Source organism: Ictalurus punctatus, chromosome 19 (assembly GCF_001660625.3).
Source record: "Ictalurus punctatus breed USDA103 chromosome 19, Coco_2.0, whole genome shotgun sequence".
Taxonomy (NCBI): domain Eukaryota; kingdom Metazoa; phylum Chordata; class Actinopteri; order Siluriformes; family Ictaluridae; genus Ictalurus; species Ictalurus punctatus.
In genome coordinates, this window is record NC_030434.2 from 21,627,603 (window position 1) to 21,645,008 (window position 17,406).

Here is a 17,406-nt window from a genome sequence, read left to right on the forward strand (position 1 = left end):
AACATGGCGGATGTATTACATCCGGATTGTATTCACGCTACAAACTTATACTGATCAGTATGTACTGTATCAACTCCAGAGCAGTAGGTAATGTCACAGTGCACGATTTCGGACACAGCTTTCAGCTGACCAGAACTAAGTCCATGATAATGGCATAGGAATGTCCAGCCACATTACCACATTATGACAAAAATATATACCTTCTATGTTCATTTCTATTTGATTCGATTCATATCTAGTTTTCTAGGTTTTTGTCCCTGCACTTTATTTTGAGCTTTTATATTAAGTATGTAGGTCCAACAACAGGCAGATGTGAAAAGGACCAAAGGACATATTTCAAAGAACATACTTTAACATATTAACAAATTATAGTGAGAAATCGAATATATTAACAGGCTGGGTTTTTATTTATTTTTATTTATTTATTTATTTGACAGTGCTCTAAATCATAACTCATTATTATCAAAATTAGTAGCTGATTTTGATGATTAGTTGAATTAAACTGAGTTTAAGACAAAACCTCAATGACTCAAAAACAAGTATAAATATACATAGTATCTGTACCATGTCTATTCTGTCTCAAGCTTTATTGTGTCCTCTGCACATTTTCTTATTATTATATGTCTTGCTGTAATATGTGTGTATGTACTGGAAGCTTCACTTAGTGCTTACACTTACTACATGCTTCAAATTCCTTGTGTGTGTGAGCAGACTTGGCAATAAAGCTTTCTTCTTCTTCTTCTTCTTCTTCTTCTTCTTCTTCTTCTTCTTCTTCTTCATAAATAATCATCTTGGCCCTAATGACATTTAAAAAAACGAAAAAATTGTTCTGTCATTCCTGAAAAATCAGGAATTAAAACCTCTATTCCTACAATAAATACCATTATGCCAAATTATTATTGTCCATATGTAAATAATGATCTTAATATTTGTATTGTTGAATTATATAGATTATATGGATTACATGGATTGTTGTTGGATTATATTCGGGAAGGGGTCCATGAATTTTTTTTTTTTTTTTTACAATTAAATGGGTCTATGGCTGCATCTGTTGGCCAGGGTACGATCACAAGTAAACATTCATGCAAATTATTAACCTATATGTTATTCCATCTCACAGGAGGACTGGGTAACGACGCTCATGTGTCTTCAGTGCTAAAAAGCAGTTGGTCATGACAGGTATATTTTCTTGCACACTTTGAAGTTGCGTCCAAAATAAAACCCACTTGGACTGTTGAGGGATGAAAAGGAGTCTGGTATTTGAACACCGGGATCATGGCATGCTCAGGTGGGAAATGTTCTAGACGTAGAGGAAAGCATGCAGATTTGGTTTGTCTCTTCCTCTGGCTCACACATCGCTGCAGTTGCGGGGGCTGTGCATTGTAAGTAATCTGGACGACTGGCTGCTTTGTGCCGAAACCAGAGATGGTGCTCTCGGAGAGACATCTGTTGTTTTAGAGCATCTTTACCAGTTTGGGTTTTTGTTGCACTTCCAACTGAGAAAAGTGCTCTCTGGTTCCCCAGTAGACTTTTTTTGCTCCCCCTTTGGCCTTTATTTAGAATCACAGGCCATGAGGGCACACCCCTGAGTCAAAGCATCTCTCAGTTTCAGAGAGGATTATGCGTTTAATTCGAATCCAAAGAGTCCTGGCCCATATGGCTGCAGCTTCTGCCTCCTCTATTTCATGCAGGAGGCTTTCACTGGGTCAAGGGCAAAATACAAACTGTGGGTGTCATTTATCATGCTGGATATGAAGAAATTTATTCGTAAATCGTTCAATCGGAGCATTATACAAGAAAAGTGTACAGTTAGTTCGAAAAAAGTTTTTGAGATTTGTGTACAGTATTTTATATATATATATATATATATATATATATATATATATATATATATATATATATATATATATATAAGGAGGATTTTAAATCATATATTTGGTGGTCATTTGCTGCAATTTTATTTACAAAGAATATGCTATAAATCGCTTATTTATATCAAATACATGCACACGACAAGTGGAAAATGTAATGAAACTCAGTCGTTTCATATTAATCACTTGAAAGAAAGCATTCCAAAACAAATCGGTAAAATGAACAGCGTTAAGAGTTAGTGACGCTCTGCAGTGGCTGAGCTGCATTACTGGAAGATTTAACACACGCCACTTTTTCATCATTGAGTCGTCATTTTGTCTTTTATGGAGTTTTGTCGGTGTCACTTCATGACCTGGCTGAGTGGCATTTTCAGCATGTACGCAAGCGCACAGAAAATCTGAAGAAAAAAAAAGTTCTGTCAGGAATTTTTAGCTCGGTTAAGCCTGTGAAAACATTTACACACAGCTCTACTTGACTGTCACGGTCAAGGACAAACTCGTTGGATTGTAGATTAAACAAATCCCATCTGATTTTGTACTGGACACTACTTCTTCCAGGTTGAATTTTGCTTTACCCTTCACAGTGATATGGGATAACATCCCCGTTCCAGTGCTAGCTGATGGCTGACTAAAAGGGAATGATGATTTACTAATGTAAGCTGTTCCCTGAAGGAATGTCGCTCGGCCTTATTATTAGCTTAGTAACCACATTTGCTAGTACGAAACCTGCTGCATATTGCAGCACTTATTTATGCAGATGGGAATGCCTTTTCCCATGTGACGGCTGTGCATGCTAATGGAAATGTTCAGCTGCTCAGCAACAACTCCTTTTGGTCCAAGACATAAATTAATGGTCTTGTACTGACATACAAAATAAATTCAAATAAATAAATAAATAAATGAATGAAATAGCTGAGATATAAGACAGTTCATAAAATGCAAATAATATGCCATGGATTGAAAACTGCTTAAAAAAAAAATCCCTGAAGGATGAAAAAAGTGAAGCACAATTACAAATAACTGAAAACACAAATATGAAAACTGCAAACCAAATGCAAAGCTGATGTTACAATACAGACAGCCTGTAAATTAGCTTGTGTTTGCAGCTGTCTGGTTAAGGAGTGCTAACCTCGAAAAAAACATGTCATCCTACAAGACTGTATACAGGGTCTGAATTTCAGTTTTCTAACCTTCACTTCTGAAATCCATACGCTTCAATTTCCATAATATTAATAAGTTCTCCCGTCTGTCCATGACACCTCGTGAAAATGCTGCCACGCGCCTTCAGAAATAAAGGTACCAAACTGTACTGTTCTTTGTAGATGGGTCGGTACCATCATGGGTTCCTCTATACTTTATACTGGAAGTATTTTTAATGCTTTAGTCAAAAATCTAATTAAAGATACACCACACTACGCACATTCCCAGGTTAAAAATACACACTGCATACATACCTTTATTTCTAAGAAAGCTAACTTCCCTTCTAATGTGTCCTCTTTGTTTCATCCTGGTAGATGTTTAGCATTTAGCGTAGAAACAAAATGCATGTTTGACTGCATCTTTCCCACTTCCCATTAATGCGACATGCTGGATTTACTTCAAGAGAAAAAAAAAGAGAGGCTGCTGAGAGAATGATTGTTTCTTACTGCTATAACATATACTGATCAGAGATAACATTAAACCCACCTGCCTAATATTGTGTAGGTCTCCATTATGCTGCTACAACAGCTCTGACCCTTCAAGGCACGGACTCCACAAGACCTCTGAAGGTGAGCTGTGGTATCTGTCACCAAGACGTTAGCAGCAGATCCTTTAAGTTGCGAGGTGGGGCCTGCATGGATTAGACTAGTTTGTCCAGAACGTCCCACAGAGGCTCGATCGGATTGAGATCTGGGGAATTCGGAGGCCGGGTCAACACCTTGAACTCTTTGTCATGTGTATCAATCCATTCCTGTACATTTTTACAGTGTCTGCAACAGTGTTTAGGTAGGTGGTACGTGTCAAAGTAACATCCACATGAACGCCAGGACCCAACGTTTCCCAGCAGAACATTACCCAGAGCAACACACTGCCTCCGATGGCTTGCCTTCTTCCTATAGTACATCCTGGTGACATCTCTTCCTCAGGTAAGTGACACACACACACACTGAGCCGTCCACATGATGTAAAAGAAAATGTGATTCATCAGACCAGGCTACCTTCTTCCATTGCTCCATGGTCCAGTTCTGATGCTCACGTGCCCATTGTAGGCACTTACAGTGGTGGACAGGGGGTCAGCATGGGCACGCCGGTGCATTGTGTGTTCTGACACCTTTCTGTCACAGCCAGCATTAACTTTTCAGCAGTTTGTGCTACAGTAGATCTTTCATGGGATCAGACCAGACTGGCTAGCCTTCACTCCCCACACGCATCAGTGAGCCTTGTGCGCCCACGTCCCTGTCACCGGTTCACCAGGTGTCCTTCCTTGGACTACTTTAATCAGATACTAACCACTGTGTACCGGGAACACCCCACAAGACCTGCTGTTTTGGAGATGCTCTGACCAGGTCATCTAGCCATCACAATCTGGCCCTTGTCAAAGTCTCTCAGAACCTTACGCTTGCCCATTCTCCTGCTTCCAGCACGTCAACTTCAAGATCTGACTGTTCACTTGCTGCCTAATAAATATACCCCACCCCTCGACAGGTGGTGCCATCGTAATGAGATAATCAATGTTATTCACTTTGCCTGTCAGTCATTTTAATGTTATGGTTGATCAGTGTATGTGATAACAGGAACTAAGTTGTTTCATGGACATTCCACAACATTAAATATAACTATAAATAGATCAAAAGTATGACATGTTCACAGACAAATTCAAATATGTGATTGTTGGAAAACTGCCACGATTTAAAAAAAAAAAAGGAATAAAAAGCCGTTGTAGGAAATGAATCCACAGTAACCTCAATATAACTCCGTCACTGATTAATTTCCTATAACAGCATGCCCTGTTGTGATTTACTCCTTATTTATACAAGTACAGTGAAATTCTGCAGCAGAGAGAAAGAACAGCTCATACTTTTACTTTCTGTACTTCTTCTCTTATCATTATCACATTTATCACACACACACACACACACACACACACACACACACACACACACACACACACACACACACGCTCACACCCAGACAAAAGCACGCACATTCCAAGAATTTTTTTGTCTTCTGCTGTTTTGATTCAGGTTTAATTGGTTAAATACTCAGGAGGACATGGTGTCATTTTCTCAGTAGCTACACGCAGCACCAGCAGCACATAATCTCCAACTCCTGAGGCTCCATGTGCAGGCTGGAAGACTGACAGTAAACAACAAAATGGAATTTTCCTACATTTCATCCTCACTGATTGCTTTTATATTGCACTGATTATAATGAAACAATAAGGATTTATGACGATGGTGATACTTGAAAACTTCAATCACAGTAATCAGATCTTATACATATTAGTTACAGTGATTTATAACGCAGTGCTGTTGAAGTCTCCAATCTGATTGGTCAGAAGGTGTTGGTTAATGTTCTATAACAACCTACACAGGAACTTGTATGGCCGACATTCCACATAAACTGAAAACTGAATAAAAAAATGATTAATTATTTCATATGGTCGTTATTTTTTTCGTCATATTAACCTCAAGAGAGAGGCTGGTGAGGGAATGACTGTTTACAGCTGCTATAACATATAAGAGAAAACAGGAGCTGACTTGTTTCCCGATCACACCACGACGTTAAACATAACTATAAATGGATTAAAAGTATGACGTGTCAATCATAAGTAAATAAAAACTGGCAAATTCCTGTGGTATAAGAGTAAACAGGACTTCCAGATGTGCAGGCATCCATCACACCAGCGCATAGTTGATTGTTTTCGTATAACATGACACTCCTTTTCCATCCATCATCCATCCATCCATTTTCCATACTGCTTATCCTACACAGGGTCGTGGGGAGCTAGGAGTCTATCCCAGGGGCCTCAGGACACAAGACAAGGGGACACCCTGGATGAGGTGCACAGGGCACATTCACACGCCACGGACAATTTAGAGGTGCCGATCAGCCTACAATGCATGTCTTTGGACTGGGGAAGGAACGGAGGAGGAACCCCCCCAAAGCATGAGGAGCACCTGCAAACTCCGCACACAGGGTAGAGGCAGGATTCAAACTCCCAATCCTGGAGGTGCGAACGTGTTAACCACTAAACCCCCCTGCCCCCCCTAATGCCCATAAGGACATGTCACATTATCTACAAAGAACTGATGTGGCTGTTGGTTTTCATGCAACCAAGCACGAATCCACCTGAGTTCACCTGTTTAATCAGGTGATTGGGCTTCATTTGACTATCAAATGACTATGTTATTGTTTTCATTTCATTCCAGTTATTTTTCTTCCACTATTCGGTTTGTGTGTTTCCCCCATTTCATGTTTTTAATGGTCAGAATGGTAGCAATGGTCCTAACCCTGTTTGAACTTTTCATTCTCTAATTAAAACTCAACAAAGCGTCGTCTGTTATAAGTCAGTGGGCATCTTAAATCGGCACACCGAAATAAAATTAGAGTATGTCAGCAGGGATACAAACTTTTAGGTTTCCTGAAAAACAGCTGCTGTCTCAGTGGTGGTAATATTTAGGCCATGATGTAATATCACTAAATGAAATTAGTTCTGCTTTGCAGATAATGCTAAAACATTTCTTTCTCTCTTTTTTTTTTTTTTTTTTACTATACAACAAACCAAAAGGGGGTGCAAACTTTCGAATTCAAACCCAAGATTTACAACGAAATCTCAGTTGTTTCCATCGTAGTCCCTTTACATAACTCAGAAGGCGGTGAGAACCGTCTGTCCACATTTCAAACCACATTCAGATGGGAAATCAGTTATTAAAACAGTCTAGCTTTGAGACAGGCACGTACCTCCAAATATGTGCCTCTGAGGAAAGCTGAGTGTGTGTGAGTTTGTGAGTGTGTGTGAGTGCGTGAGTGTGTGTGTGTGTGTGTGTGTGTGTGTGTGTGTGTGTAGGCCTCATCCCATCTATCTCTCAGAAGATGTTGTCTTTAGAGTCTGTGTTTGTGGCTTACAGCAGTGAGCAGTTGGGGTTTTTGTGTGTGTGTGTGTGTGTGTGTGTGTGTGTGTGTGTGTGTGTGTGTGAGCCCAGGACTGATTTCTTCTCTCTGAGACCAAGAGCCTGTTCTTGTTCATACACCAGACTCTCTGGACAAACATGCACCAGTAGCACAGATGAACATGAATATGAATATAAATATGTGGGGGAAATGTGCACCTTCTGAGTGTGCTGACACAATGTTATTCCTCTCTCTCTCTCTCTCTCTCTCTCTCTCTCCGTGTATATGGGATATAACAACCGAATATGAATACATTATTCGAAAAGAACAGATCATGTGTTCTCACAAGATATGAAAAGGAGGCACAGGATCGGGATCAGTTTGAGGGTTCACAGGGCGTCTGGTTCAGACTAGAGGACTAGGAGTCTGTGGGACATAACAAAAGATTTTGTATGTGTGGGAGGTTCTGACTTTCATGCACTCGCGAGTGAAGCTCGCATGACAAAGAAAAAACATTTATTAACGTGCATACTGCTGTCAAAAAGGAGAAGCAGTCGGATGTAACGCTGCAATCCATTGTACTCAGAACGCGGATCTCCGAAATGGAAAAGTGCAATGGAAAGGGCATTAAACTTGGGAACTCTGGGCCAAACTCGTGTCAGAACTGCACATGACGTCACAACATTATAGCAGCACACGGTCAATGGTAAACATATTTCCACATATTGCATCATTTTATTTCCTTGATAAAAGTTGATTTTACTTCATATGTTGTTTTTGTGTTGTGAAAAGATGCTTTAACAGCTCTGCAAGTTTAGATTTGTAATATAATTCCATTGATTTCAGCCCAAGTTTACTTTTAAATCCAATAAGACCATTGTGACAGACGAACAAAACATGAACAAAACATTTGCCCTATCGTGTACACCACGGGTGTCCGATCTTATCCACGAAGGGAACCACACCTGATTCCACATGTTTAATCAGTCGATCTTGGCTTTCATTAGACTCAGGCGTGGCTTCTGCTTGGTTGGAATGAAAACCGGACACCCCGTTATACAGCGCATGCAGAAATAAGTCACGTTGAGCTTCTTTATATGTTTATTACATTCAGAGACTAGCCATACAAATGGGCATCCATGTTTTTCCAGGCTGAAGCACTAGAACCTGTTTAGATCAGAACGATCGTCTGCATATAAGCACACATAAACGTAAACGTGAACCAGGAAATCTGATCAGATTTACAAAACAACATGGAACAAACAGGCCCATAATCCAGAAGATGAAGCACAATGCTTGAAGACACACACATGGAAATGGGAAAAAAAAAACTCGCAAAGATATCATTTTTATTAGAAAATATTGTGGACAACTACAAATTAAAATAATAACTGCGACAGTCCTGTGCACATCTGAGGAGGGAGGGAGTGGAGATAGTGGACACCTACAAGTTTCTAAGGGTGCAACTCTATAACAAACTGGACCGGTCAGACAACACTGAGGCCCTCTATAAGAAAGGACAGAGCAGGATGTTCTTTCTGAGGAGGCTCAGGTCCTTTAATGTGTGCACTAGACTGCTACGGATGTTTGTTATCTTCTTTGCTGTGGTGTGCTGAGGAGATGGTATTGGGACTTGTGGGGCCAGCAAACTGAGCAAGCTGGTGAGGAGGTGGGGGATAGAACTGGACACTGTGGAGGAAGTGACTGAGAAGAGACTGAGAGGGAAGCTGAAAGCTATCATGGACAATCCTTCCATCCTCTCTGTGCTGAGCTAAGGAGGCTCAGGAGGCTCAGGACCACATTCAGCCTCAAAACATCTGGAGGGCTCTTCCGTGCCATCAGTCATCAGACTCCACAATGCAACAATACCCAGTACCCCCTACTCCACTGACTGAGTCTCACAGAGACACACACTCAACAGTTAATTGTCATTCCACAGATACAGCACATGAACTCTAGCATATGTATATACACACTGATCTATTTGATTGTTTCTATTATTTCTATTGTATAGATATTTATGGGAATTATTTTCTTTCTTTGATGGTACTCCTCCTACTTGTGCTGCTGTGTCAATCTGATTTTCCCCTACAGGAATCAATAAAGGTACATCTTATCTGATTTTATCTTATCTTGTCTTGTCTTGTTTAATTTAATTTTATTTTATCTTATCTTATCTTATCTTATCTTATCTTGTCTTGTCTTGTCTTATCTTATCTTATCTTATCAGGTCTTATCTTGTCTTGTCTTGTCTTATCTTATCTTGTCTTATCTTATCTGATCTGGTCTTGTCTTATCTTGTCTTGTCTTATCTTGGCTTGTCTTATCTTATCTTATTTTATCTTATCTTATCTTATCTTATTTGGTCTCGTCTTATCTTGTTTTATCTTGTCTTATCTCGTCTTGTCTTGCCTTATCTTATCTTAGACACAGATACAGATTTTAACATTGCATTACACCCCTAATATATACAGCATATCCAAACGGTTGACAGTATTAACTGACTTTTTGTTATTTTATCTATTTTATTTATTTATTTATTTTGTATTTCACAGAATTCTGTAATCTAGTGGCAATTAAAAATGAAAAAGAATCAAAGTACATGTGCAACAATGTTTCTGGATGAGCCCAGATATGCGTTTTCACATGTGCAGCTCATATAATAATCATCCACCCTGCCTAATGTTCGCGTGACTACGCTAATTTAAAATACGCACTTTTGAGGAAACTCGTATTTATGTTTACAAAGAGGGAAAATCATTTATGATGCATTACTCAAGAGGGTCTCCATTTGCATCTTGCCTTTTGAATACATAAAACCCTCATAATTTAATAATACAAATCTGACCCATTTTACATTCAATTACCATACACACAACTTCTTCCAGCTTTACAGCTTTAGAGAAAAAAAATAAAATAAGCTGCTCTGGAAATATGGCTAACTTTTTTTTTTTTTTTTGGCTGGCTTCATTTTAATGGAGTTTTTAGATGATACAAATTAAAATGATGTCCTGCTGCTAGCAGGCTGCCTCCAAACAACATAATTAGCTGGAACATCTAGAAATCAAAATTATTCAGTGTGTTTCTGTTCTTCTGGTGGGGACTAATGAGATACAGGAAAGATGTAAACTATATTTGTGTGGCGAATAATTTCTCCGATGACTCATAAAGCATGCAAAGTGATGATTTTTCCGAGTGCAGTTTGCGCATGTATATGTGTGTGTGTGGGTGTGGGTGTGTGTTGTCTTAAGTACATGGTATATTGTAGAAGAAGGACTGAGCAGTGTCACTGTTGAACCTTAGCGTACATTAACTGTATATTTTAAGAGCCCCTGTGTCTGCTTTACATTCAGGATAATGTTGCTGTCTTTCAGGAAATGCAAGGATGTTGAATTGTGTTGAATTCTCTAATCTGATTGATCAGAAAGTGTTCATTAATTTTCTATAGTAATCATTTCTGTAGTAAAAGGGATCCAATTCCCAGGGATGGTGTACGAGATGTTTATTGATCATTTATGGAAAGAGTCTCCGCTGTCGGCACTTTTTGACGGTCAGTAAGTTTTCTTTAGCGACGACTGTTTATAGCTGTTATAACGACAGGACCTCACTTCCACAACATAAAATGCAACTCAACAGATAAATTAATTGCAAAAAAATAAATAAATAAATGCAATCACTGGAAAATTGCTGTTGCTATAATTTTCTGTTGTGCGTCTTTACTCAAAGCATAACATGCAACATGTTTACTTTTTAGCAGTTGCTGAGAGAAGGTCAGTACAAGTATCAGCGCCTCTCTGAGTGGCCTCAGGACAAAATCTCCTCTACTTTTATCCAAATGTATACGTCCCTCCTGTCAATCAATGGAACAGAGCAGCTTTTACCCACTGGTACTTTTTAAGACACATGTTTCTGACTTTGAGGTGATGATCTGTGCATAGAGCGTTTGAGGAAAATGGCTTCATCTAAACTTCCATCAAAAGTCTAATATCGTAGATATAGTATTTATTACTCATAGTGTAATTAATTCATCTAGTCATTTCAACCACTTTGTCTAATTGGCCTTGTAGTTCATAGATATAGAACCTAAGAAGCCCCAATGAAGACTTCGCACACATCCGGTACTGTCCAAATGAAATAAATGAACTCTTGGATGGGAAAATGCTCATGGCAGCCACTTTCAGGATCTTATCACTCTTAAATGCTGAGAAATATCAAACCATCATTACTGAAGAGACTACTTGATGGATACTTTGGTTTTGAGATGCTTTGCGTTTATTGGTTTTTATCGAAATTCGAGTTTAATATAATATAGGTCAGGGTCAAGTTGAAATCCTATGCACCAGGGGTCATCAACTGATGGACCCTGGAACTGAGCTCTGGAAAACTACAGTAGCAGAACTGATCAGTTGTATGAAAAACCCGGCTGTATTTCAGCGACTCAGCTACTTTCAACGTGAGCCATTGCAGCTTCTGTAGAAGTACCTCTGTTGTGGCCAATCACATGCATTTATGTCAGTTATTTAGTTAGTTAAAATTCATAGGCAGGAACTGTTCATCTGTACACAGGGTTGCAGGGAGCCTGGAGCCTATCCCAAAGGACTCGGGGCACAAGGTGGGGGACAGCCTGGACAACCCAATGCAGGGCACAATCACACACACACAGAAGTTCATCTGTTGATTTCGACGAAGACTGAAGTTTCCAGAACACAAACTGGAACTCGACTTGCTATAATTGGATTATAGATTATAATTGGATTATAGCATCGGCCTCACTCTCACTTCCCAGTGACCACCATGATCCAGTGGCAAGACTGAGTCAAGATGACTGAAGATGGTCCCTGGGCGCAGTGATTTATACACCCATTCATACACTTCGGACACTTTGGAAATGCATGTCTTTGCACTGGGGGAGGAAACCGGAGTACCCAGAGGAAACCCCTACAGCACTGGGAGAACATGCAAACTCCACACACACAGGGCCACGGCGGGAACCGAAGCCCCGACCTTGGATGTGTGAGGCGAACATGCTAACCACTAAACTGCCGTGCGCCCATACCACACACTCACACTCACACACATTCAAACACACAGTCAAACACACACCGGACAATTTGGAAATGCCAATCTGCCTACAATGCATGTCTTTGGACTGCTGGAGGAAAACAGAGTACCCAGAAGAAACCCCCAAAACATGGGAAGAACATGCAAACAAGAATCTAACCCCCAACCCTGGAGGTGTGATGCAAACATGCTAACTACCAGGCCACCATGCCCTCTAGCCCTGAACTAATCACTCATTAATCATTCAGATGTACCTGTCAACATTCAAGTCTGTTTTTTTTTGTATCTGTTTCTCTTTCATGTACTTACGTTTAACTTATACTTACAACATTTCAAAAGAAAAAAAAACTTCTACCTGGTACACATCTCTTCATTTCTCTATAGTCACATATCTGTAAGGGCATAAGATAACTTTTTAGCATCAGACAGCTTTAAGGATCCAAATCTAAACTTTGACAGGTTTGACAGTGAGAATGCGACCTAACGTGCATGACTGTGATCTATCCGCTACTACGTAAAATTTGTATTTATCACAGCAGTTTGTAGCTAGCTTGCATCATCATTACTGTCATGCTAGCAAGCTGTTGCTAGTTAGCCTTAGCTAATGTTCTCCCACGTTCCTTGGTTTGTTGGTACAAGAAGCACTAATCTATAATCAATGACTAAAATCAGTGTCATTTGAGGCAGACATCTTTTTCTTTTGTGAATCTTTCTTCTACTTTAAGAGTTGATACTTTTCTACTTTTTTTCTGAAGTAAAGACTTTGAAGCTGTGCTTCAGCTTTTACCCAAGTATTTATTTGCATGAGTAATTGCACTTTTACTTGAGTAAAGAATTTCAGTACTTTTGCCATCTAAAAACTAGCAACTGTGATGTACATGACTCAGTGTTTCAGACTTACATCATAATGACTTATCATTCGATCCATCACAGCTAATATTAGCCTGCAATTTAGTGACTATCAAGCGGTTTAGCATTGCAAATTGTATAGTGTTCATAATTCAGTAGCTAATTTTTAGGAACATCACATTTATTTATATATTTTACTATATAAGAGGCAAAACAGATCTCTCCAGGTTTCCTGTATCATTAGTGAATACTAGTGAAACTAGGGGGTGAATGGTATTACCATGATCAAGCCCATTTGTTCTTATCTTCTGATGAAACCCTTTCATGGATCTATTCTTTATGCAGTCAAACTTTGACAAAGTCTATATTTTTATAGGCTAGAGTTTACTGGCTGGACGTGACATTGTGGAAGTATTCAAGTAGCAGAGTACAATGAGACTGCAAAAACTAATAGAACCATTCTCAGCCATCTAATCCATGTAAGATCTCTGCTTGGCCAACGAGCCATTCCACGAACAGCGCAAAGTAGACAGGATTTACTGAAGTACTGGCATAGTATGGTGATGTTTCAGCTTCTGACTTTCAGTCATTTGGATTTTCACAATAAATTATTGTTATTGCAACCACAATACTCAACAAAATTAAGCATGACGTCCAAACTTCATTGTTTGTGCATACGGACTGAATTCGATAGTGTTTCAAATGAAAACACTGGTTTCCCAGTGTTTTCGGGGGCAAAGTGGTAAGGTGAATATTTGCTGAATGACACAACTACAACTACAGATAAAGATAGTACTATAACAAAGCAATAAATCAATTAGATAGGAGCTTCTCCTGCCTAACATGATTGAAGTACACCTGTAACACAATGAGCCAAAACTATATGAGCAGTCTGCTCTGCTGGCCATTGAGAGGAAAAATGGCCAAATCACTTGAGAAAACTCTTTGCTGGTGTGACAAGGTAATAGACCACTTCCTTTCCTTAAGAAAGAAAAAGTTATATTCAAGTAACATGACAGCTTGCAGGATAAATAAATTTTTTTGATAAATGTCTGTCCTCTGACTCCTGCTCTGGAGAAATAGATTCTTTCAAGATACAAATACTCCTGTTACGTCTGGATGCAATGTCATGGGTGGACAAATGATAAAGTCACCTGTTTGGGTTTCCCAGAAACCTAATTGACCAGGATGAAAAGTGGTAGATAATGTAATGTAATAACATAATGACAAGCTAGTAGAATAGTACATCAATACAGACAAAGCGAAATGAACATGTATATGAGTTCCCAAGGAACAACTCTGTGTAGCCAAAGGCTCTAATGTAGCACACCATGTTTGCAAATGTATCTGGTTGTAGTCTGAATTGTGTGTTTTATTTTATCCAAAAAAAAAAAAAAAAGTCGGACGGCAACTGGGTCGGCTCTTCATTTATTCTCTGATAACACAAATGAGCAGCCTCTTTGAGTGAATCGCCCTTACACTGTGCTCTCTCCCATTCAATTACAATGCGAAAGGGCAAGAATTCATTCAAGTAACAAATGAAAATAATATAAAACAAAAACCATACCTGATAACACATATAAGCAGCCTCTTTGAGTGAATTGCCCTTACACTGTGCTCTATAAAATAAACATGATGTGCGATGGTCACCATGTGCTATCATTTCCACATTTTAAAACAAAATACAAAAAAAATTACTCAAAAAGGAGGGTAAAACAACAAAAATAATCACACAGGTAAGTAAAATAACATCATACACACAGATTAAAATGAGTATATATGTATATAAATGATGACTTAAATAAAGATGAAACAAGGTGATCGAGAACTCAAAATTAAACCTACCTCTCCCATTAAATTACAATGCGAAAGGGAAGAGGAGGAGCCAAAACAGGAAATTACACAGACCAATGACATCATGACAATTAAAAGGGAAAGTACTCACACAAGTAGACAGCTACATCAGGTATACATTTCCTTTTGTGTAATTCTACACATTAAATTTATGGAATACTTTCCATATCCGTTACACAAATTCAACAAATAGTCAGTAAGTCTTTGGTGAAGGTTTCACCTATAAGGCTGCAGTGTTCTCTCCTTGCATGGCAAGTTTTCCAGGTCAGGGTCGCCATGATTCTTGAGCCAATCCTGGTAACACTGAGTGTAAGGCAGGAATAGACCCTGAATAGGATGCCAGTCCATTGCAGGGCACTGTGCACATACATTCAGACCTAGGGTCAAGTTAGCATAGCAAATCCAACTACTGGCGTGCTTTTGGACAGTGGAGAAAACTGGAGAACCCAGAGGACACTCACACAGACATGGGGACTGTCATGTTGCGGAACGTAATGGAGGTTAGGACGGATGCAAATTCAGATAAGAGCTTTATTAGAGTAGAGATATCCAAAGCAGACAAATCCAAAACGTGAGACAATAGCATGGTCAAAAACAGGCAATGGGTCAGGCGATCGGCAAATGGGCATAAACGAGGCAAAACAGAATCGAAGAACGAGGGCGAGAACAAGATCAAAACTATAACACATGAAACGAGGAACAAACGCTTGGTATATGGAAAATTCATGTAATACTTTGCGACAGACAAATAGACATGAGGGGTTTAAATGACAAACATAATCAAGGGTGAACACAAAACAGCTGAGACTAATGATGACATACAGGAAACAAGCAATGACAATACAAGGGCGGAGACAGGACATAAACCATAATAGATGCACGTGTAGAAAGTAAACAAAGTGAATGTCACTGAACACCCGGAAACGCGCTTGCTCTTCGGAGCGCGCTGCATGCTCCAGCGCTTAGCGCGAGGGGAAATCGTGACAGGACAGGGACAAAAATGCGATCAAGGTGGCAATGCTGCCCACTACACCACCATGATGCATGAGTTTAACATCTAAATTTATTTCCATGGGGGTGTTACCTTAAGATGTCATGAGGGGACAGTGCACAAGGACTTTGTTTGCTGACTTTGCTTTTTTATGACCATACATAGCAATGAGAAAGATAAATAGCATCATCATTGCATAATGAATCCATCATCATTGTGGGTTGAAGAAATATTTTAGTTTTACAAGCATAAACCCATTGGGAGCAGTGCACTAGCACACTACCTACTGTATACTGGAATACTCAATTAATGGCCATACTCATTGCTATGTTCTGTCATACACAGCCCAATATTCTCATATACATCTGGCAAGCCAGCAACTTCATGATCTACATGCACACATTAGCACTCGGAGCACGTTCTGGCCTCTGACGTTCCTCTCCCTTTTGTTAGCACAGAGCTCTGTTGGAGCCAAGGCTAATTACATCGTGCTGTTATGTCGATCTCTTGTTTGATCTCTGGCTCATTGGATTGATTATGAAGACGAGACGAGGCAAGGTGAACTTATGGGTGTGACATTGAGGCTCCATCACCTCATACCTTTCTTGAATAAATATTTGGGTTGCCAAAAAAAAAAATTGAGTGGAGGGTGGAGTGGTGTAGATATAGTTGAAAAGATGTAGTTAGAGGATGGACCTGAGGCTGTTTACCAAGACAACCCCAGAGATGGAGACATCAAAGACCAGCAGTGTACTCTGACACACACAAACATACACCAACCAACTTAGACATTCACATTTACCCGCTTGGCTTGGCCACCACATTTCTGCTTCTGAATATGTCTCTTTGAAATCTCATAATCCCTCGCCTGCCGATGCACTGTGTGTGTGTGCGTGTGTCTTCTCACTTTGTTGGTTCTGCAGTGACTGTGATCGCAGCTGGACTGTCGCATCAGGGTCTGAGAGTCAGTGCGCCTCAGCAAAGGCAATGACCCAATTAACAACAAAGTCAACTCATCGGGTGGCCAAACAAACTGCTTTAACAAGGAACAAAGGAGGTGGGAAGCTGGTCCACTTCCGTTTAGTTGGGAAGATTAAAAAAACAAAACAAAAAAAACTGTTCCTGTTTCCATGGCGAAGACACCCCCGTGCACAGCGTGAGCCAGTGCCTTTGTGTGCTCTACCTTCGCAGGAATTAGTCGTAATTAACAAGGCTACTCACGAGATTATTTTCTGGGCAAACATTTTAATTAAAACTGTTCCCTCTGTCACATGCATGCTATATTTCCACTTAGTGCCAATTTCCCCAACTCTGTCCTCAAAAACAGACAGACAGGAGTCTAGGACCCAGGTGGTGCCAAGCGGAAAGAGAACGGTGGAATGGGAAGACAATGTTTTTTTTTAAATTCGATGTCTTCAGGCCTGCATGATCAGTCTATCTCCTTTCTTACAGGTTCAGTAATATGTTGGTTTGCAGGAGTTGGGAAGTAAGTCCATGATGGGCTTGAAGTTGAGTTATTCCTGATCCATACCACAGGTCAATCGCAACCAAGGATTGTAGATGTCCTAGATTCAGGTCTTCAACAATTATCTTTCTAAATTATCTTGTGGGATCAAGAGTGATGGCTGGTCAAGCATTATATCATGAGGTCTCATTAATGGCACAATTAGAATGATGTGGGATGAA